The sequence below is a fragment of the Onychomys torridus genome, chromosome 17 (assembly GCF_903995425.1).
Source record: "Onychomys torridus chromosome 17, mOncTor1.1, whole genome shotgun sequence".
Taxonomy (NCBI): domain Eukaryota; kingdom Metazoa; phylum Chordata; class Mammalia; order Rodentia; family Cricetidae; genus Onychomys; species Onychomys torridus.
Window position 1 is genome coordinate 36,616,435 of NC_050459.1, and position 6,749 is coordinate 36,623,183.

Here is a 6,749-nt window from a genome sequence, read left to right on the forward strand (position 1 = left end):
CAAGCTTGGCATCCTATAAACTCCCAGGGATCTTTATTTTTGTCATCTGTAGAACATATTGCTGACTTAATGGGTCCTGAGGAATAAATGAATGAATGAATATTTCAATGAATATTAAATAGCATTCCTCTTGTTAGTGAGTAAACACACCATGCTGAAGTTAATTAAATCCATCTCCTTTAGCAAGAGAAGTAATAAAATCTGCACTTTTCTTACTATATCCAATCCACAGAAAAGTAATCTACAATGTCCACATAAGCCAGATGTTGACAACTTACCCAAAGCCTAGAGAATATTTTTGATATTTATGCAGATTACATCCATGTCAGTGTACAATAGGGAAGAGTCTAGACATTATGAAGTAAATAGTTCCACAAAGTGTTTACTCCAACTTGGTCAAGTTGGTCAACACATATATCTTCAAATAATACAATCATCCTGATGTTTAGTAATGCTGTGATTTGGTAATGACTCTGAAGATTTACAAAGCTCTGCTGTTTGTGCTTAAAATATCTCACTAGAAGAAAAGTCAAAAGGATAATTTCCTTAGTGTCTCATCATGTATAAATAATACCAAGACATTTTTTTAAAGATTTATTTATTTATTATGTATACAGCATGTTTGACTGCAGTCCAGAAGAGGGCACCAGATCTCATTGCAGATGGTTGTGAGCCACCATGTAGTTGCTGGGAATTGAATTCAGGACCTCTGGAAGAGCAGTCAGTGAGTGCTCTTAACCTCTGAACCACCTCTCCAGCCCAAGAAATTTTTTCCATTAATATTTTATATTAGCATACAAAGTAGTTGGTTTTGCTGTGGCTTTTTTGTATGTTACATCATAGTTTTTTCTCAGTCATTCCTCTCCCATGCAGATTTACACTATCTTGAGCAAAGAGTTCCTCTGTGTAAGTGTGTGTGCAGGTATGTGTGTGTGTGTGTGTGTGTGTGTGTGTGTGTGTGTGTATGTATGTAGCAGTAGCAGTAGCAGTAGCAGTAGTAGTAATAGCAGTAGACCAGAGGAGAACTTGGATGTCATTCTTTAGTCTCCATCCACCTTGGCTTTAGAAAGAAACACAAAAAACCCACAGTTCTCTCCCTGGCCTAGAGCAGTGGTTCTCAACCTGTGGATTGCGACCCCTTTGGGTATTACATGAGATCTTTACATTATAATTCACAAATGTGGAAAAATTAGTTATGAAGTAGCAACAAAATAATTTTTTGGTTGGGGAACTGTATTAAAGGGTGCATTAGGAGAACCACTGTCCTAGAGCTTGATGACTGAGCTATGCTTGCTGATCAGTGAGCCCCAAATATATCTGCTTCTCCTCCCATACTGAGATTAGAAGCATGCACCACTGTGTCCAGCTTTTGTACAATGGTTCTATTGTTCAAACACAGCCCACCCGTGGAACTTCCTTATCACATGTATTTCATTCCTCCTTCCCCTCTACCTTGAGATCTCTTCCTGTCCTCTTTGGAACCTACACAAATACACATACACACACACACACACACACACACACACACACACACACACACATATATATATACATATATATATGTATATATATATATACATACATACATTTTGTGTGTGTTCTGCATATAAGGAAAAACATGAGATACTGAGATCATTTCCAGAAGCTATGAATGGCAATTACCCTTTGATCTAAAGATAATGTTCCTCATTTCATTCTAATATTCTTTTCTACCATGACCACTAAAAATTAACTTGACAGCAAGCCACCCTCTCTCCACTTTTAAGCCCTGCCAAAAGAAGTTCTTTAGACTTTTCCCAGGATCCAGGCTTCTTCCTGAAGCCTTGTGCATAGAGAGAACCACTGTAACAAGGACAGCTGTCTTGCCGGCAGGTTGGAAACTACCACTCTACCTGAAAGCATAGACACATCAGTAGTTTTCTCATACAAAGTGCTTCTAATTCTGAAAGTACAGACAGGTGTATCAAAATAAAACACAGCACAAAGCCAAAGAGCATGGTCTCCTACCCAGACCTGTGTGTGTCACTTACTTCGCCTGAGATTTCAGTTCAATGAAAGACCTTGCTGAACACCTGTGATTAGCCCTATAGAAAAACAGAGCCATCCTTTCTCACACGTAGCTAAATTCCCATAATCATTTCACTAATGAAATACGGTGGGAGAAAAGATTTCACTTATCAAATGAAAGTAACCAATTGAAGAATTCAATCCCATGCATTTTAAACATTTGTTTAATTTCTATTTAAATGGATATAAATTTTCTGCCAACATATTCAGCCGAAGATCTCTCCGTTCCCCTGAAGGATGTAGTAACAGACTCTTTGAAAGATGTTTTTGCTATGTAGTCAAAGAAGCAGCTATAGAAGCATACTAATTGCCATGCATTATTTGCTTCTTCCTCACAATGTCAATTCTGAGGTACCTGAGTATTTCTGACTTTATTCATCAGAAATGTTGGGAAATCCATGTGTTCTCTTTAGCTACAGTGTGGCTTTGGGACATTCAAGACTACTTTGTTACATCAACTGAACAAGTTAGGAGAAAGGAAGGGGAAACTCACTCTATTCTTGGGTTCTCAGCCAGCTTCTCTTTATTTGTTTTTACATTTATTTGTCCATCTATTGAGGGGGGTCACATGACTTGGTGCATAGGTCAGGGTGAAAGGACAGCTTGCAGGACTCTGGTTCTTTCTCCTCCCATCATGTGAGTTCTGGGATTGAATTTAGGTCATAAAGCTCAATGGCAAGTGCTGTGACCTGTTGAACCATCTCCCTATTTCTTTATTTAACCTTTGACTTAGGGAAAATATGGATGTGATTCATTCAATCACATTTTACCAATGGGAATTTTTTTCAATATATGTCAAAATTGTATCCACTATGGCTTTTACACATTATCTGTGTCAGAGTTTTATTAATAATATTATTTGCTTTTTCTCATGAAATCATGCTAGTACTTACTATATTTAAAGTATGGTAGCACTTTTATATTAAATATGATTATTCATTAAAAATAGTTTACTATAAAGGACCTGGATCACTTTTGGTTGGTTCTCCTTCCTCCCTTTCTCCCTCCCTTCCTCCTCCTCCTGTCCCCTCCATTCTTCTTTTCCTTGTTCTGTATTTTCTTCCCGTGGCATTTCAGACACGTGTCTCATACTCCTGAGCTGACTGTACTTCTTCATTTTGTTTAATAGAGCCGTTGTAAATTTGTCAGTTTTACAAGTAAATGCATATGCGTAGGAGTTGTATAAAGTGTGGATCCAGCTTGACATTAAATCCTCCACTTTAAAAGTTTCATTTTATTCTTCCAGAAAACTAGCTATGCTAAGAAATCACTTTTAAACGACTCCATATTCAAATGGAGGAATATTTTAACTTGGCATTTTCTATGTTCCTCGAATTTCTGAACCGCATGACCCTCTCATGATGCAGAAATTTAGCGCGAGCTCAGCCATGCTTGAGCACAATGCTGTTTGCTCTAGACTTTCTGCAATACTATCAGTTCAAGAAAACAGGTCTCCTGACCTTTTGAGCACCATACCATGAAAGACTGAACACAACAGGGCTTCAGAAATCCACTTAGCTGTAGCTAGTCTCTGCTAGTATAATAAACAATCAGATCAGTAATAAGCAGTCATGAAATTTGATCTTTCCATTAGTTGTAAATTCTCCTGAGTGGCCAGCTAGTCCATATTTCAACCTCTCGCCCAGAGTACTATCAAAAGTGTCTATCAGATTTACTGGTGAAATTCAAGTATATGGTGTTCGTTACATTTTCAAATCTTTTAGCCAAGCAAAAGTATAGTTGGGAATTAGATATTTCTGGATCCTAGTTAATTCCTCCTACCCTTTAGTGACTCACAGTTGCCTTCTAGAAAGTTATAAGACACTTTATAACTGACTCTAGAATTTTTTTCATAACTTAAACTCACTGGAATGAAGTTGGAATTTATAGCTTCTGTCATCATATTTTATTTTTTAAAAACAGCTGCCCTTTGTGGCCTTTCTAGTGGACCACATTCTTCCCTGTACCCAACCCCATTTTGGGCCCACAATGTGAAAATCTACCTTCTGTCTTGCAGCTTTCTCCCCTCTCTTCTTTTGAGGCATACACACCCACGTTTAAGGACTGTCCCTAAAGTAGCCTCCTCATTCTGAAAACTGTTTGAGAAAGAAACAATTGCACAGATGTGCATGCTTTTCCATGATGACACCATTGTGTGGCCCTGGCTGTGTTGCAGAGTATGGAGCCCCCACTATATCATGGGAAAATCCACTGAAGGGCTCTGTTGCAGTTTCCTGCATCTATAGATAACTGCCACCTGTCTATGTCTCTGTGTCTTTCTTTAAACACACAAACATGGTTTTAAATGGTACTGCCTTCTTTTCATCATGGTTATCATGATAACAGGCCTTTATGTCAGGAGCGAAGAAAAAATACAATAGGAAGTTTTATTGAAGTCACTAAGTTTAAGTTTTGTAATGCAGAAATTCCAAAATAGGAAATAGCCTGAACTCAAACAGAAAAAGGAAAGAAAGAAAGGAGGGGAGGAAAGAAAGGAAAAGGGAAGGAAGGAAGGAAGGAAGGAAGGAAGGAAGGAAGGAAGGAAGGAAGGAAGGAAGAGGAGGCTGACATGCAACTTCAGAAGCCACATTAGCTGAATTATTTTAAAGAGTATCATAGTGCTTCCAGTCATCAGATTTATAAGCAGAGAGTTAATACCAACCCAGTCCATGCCACCTATAAACCTACATTTTCTCTTTACATACATTGGGAAAATGAATAATTCAGATGATTTTGAATTAAGTAAAGGCTGGAGTAAACAATCAATTCATGTCTCTTTGTTTTCCCTGTTGTTGCAATTGGAATGAGGTAGAGCACAATTATTGGGAATTTCAGTATCAGAGTTAAAATATTTACCTTTTGTGTGTCTTCCTAGATCACCATATCCAGGAGAATAAATATAATGACTGCTCATGAATATTTATTCCAAAATAAAGCAATGTTAGCTTTTTCCTCTAAAAAAAATCCTACACAAAATACATCCTTTATTTTGGATAATTGTACTACTTGGGGTATTTCAGAAGTATTTCCAAAGTGGGAGGTGCCACAGCACTGTATGAATGAAATCCACTCATGCTTGAGCAGATTATCATGTCAGAATATCATTTGGAAGCCCAGTTTGACATCAATAGGTTTTAGCATACAGATTGTAAAGACAAATTATACATGAGGATACATATATAATATACATTTTAAATGCAATCAACATTTTACATGATTTCTAAATATATGAAGTTGTAGAAAAACTGGAAAAAATATATTTTGGCCCCTAACCTATGTATTTCCATCTCCATTTACTTAGATGTTCATTTTATGGGCTTAAAAATCAAGTGTACACTGTAAGAGAAGATCTCTGGTAGATTCTAAAGAATGACAACTTTCCTTGCTATGCACTGTCTACTTCAACTGTTTTTTAAATCATTCAGAATTTATATCAATAGAGAAACAAATGAATAAGCCAATAAATATCTCCTAGCAAGACCAAGAAAACATACATGCCAGGTATATTGAATTCAAAATGGAATCTGTGGCTGTGTTTTACAAGAGGGGACGATTCTGTAGATAGGAGGGAACACTGTCACATTTTCCCACGGAACTTCATTGTACCTTACATCCATCAGCAATGATCTTGTTAGTATCAAATAACCCATCATCTCCTAGTTGAAGATGTAAATTAATGTTTTGTGTCTTAAGTCATTGACAGCGACGTGTTACTGTTAATGATTATAAAGAATGTAAATGTACTTTACTCAACCATCAGGATGTAGTAAGCAAATGTGAGAAAATATATTTTCTCAATTAATAATTCATGGCTATAATAGTAGTATACCTAAGACTACTTCCTCTTTCAGAATGAACAAAGTCGATATAATGAAAATAAAGCTGCACATGATGTTTCTCAGACAGCAAGCCATTATCTCAAGCCCTGTAGTGGGTTTTTCATGTATAGCCTTTTTAAAAGTGTGTATTTCACAGTGGAGCCTGGTGGTACTGATCCTAACCTTTGCGAGGTTGAGGCAGGAAGATCAGGAGTTCAGGTCACATTCAGCTACACAGTGATTTGGAAACCAGCTTGAGCTACAAGAAACACTGTTGTTGTTGGTTTTTTTTTTTTAAAAAGACCTCTAAAAAAATAAAAAACAGCAGCATGGTTGTTAAAACTTGCCAGTTACTTTTCCAAAATTTATATTTTGGGGACTGAGATGTGGACAGAGCTATTTTATTATTGAAGGCTTCCTGGGGTGAAGTCTCTCTCAGTTCCCTTAATGAGCATGAAATAAAGAACTTGACTTAGCTGAACCTAGCTTCCATGTGCTGGTGCTGTGTAGCATCCTTATACCTCTGCCTCAGGGCATCAAGGCAAAGAAAGAAATAGCTTTTTGATTGGGTAAATTTTATAGCTCATGAGTGTAATACCATGCTGTTTCGAGTTGGTCATTTTGTTGTTGTTGTACTACATGATAGTAAACACTCAAATGTTATGATGTAGGCACTGGAGCCCTCAACACAGGACAGCTCAGGCAAACAAAGGGCATCATAACTCACAAGCATTATTTCCTATCCATAAATTACCAGCAGCTATGGATGACAGTGAGGAACTGACCCCCATCCATCTCCACATTGCCATTCAGCACTCAGAAAGTCTACCAGGAAAGCAGTAGGAAGTGATTTACGGTGTGTTG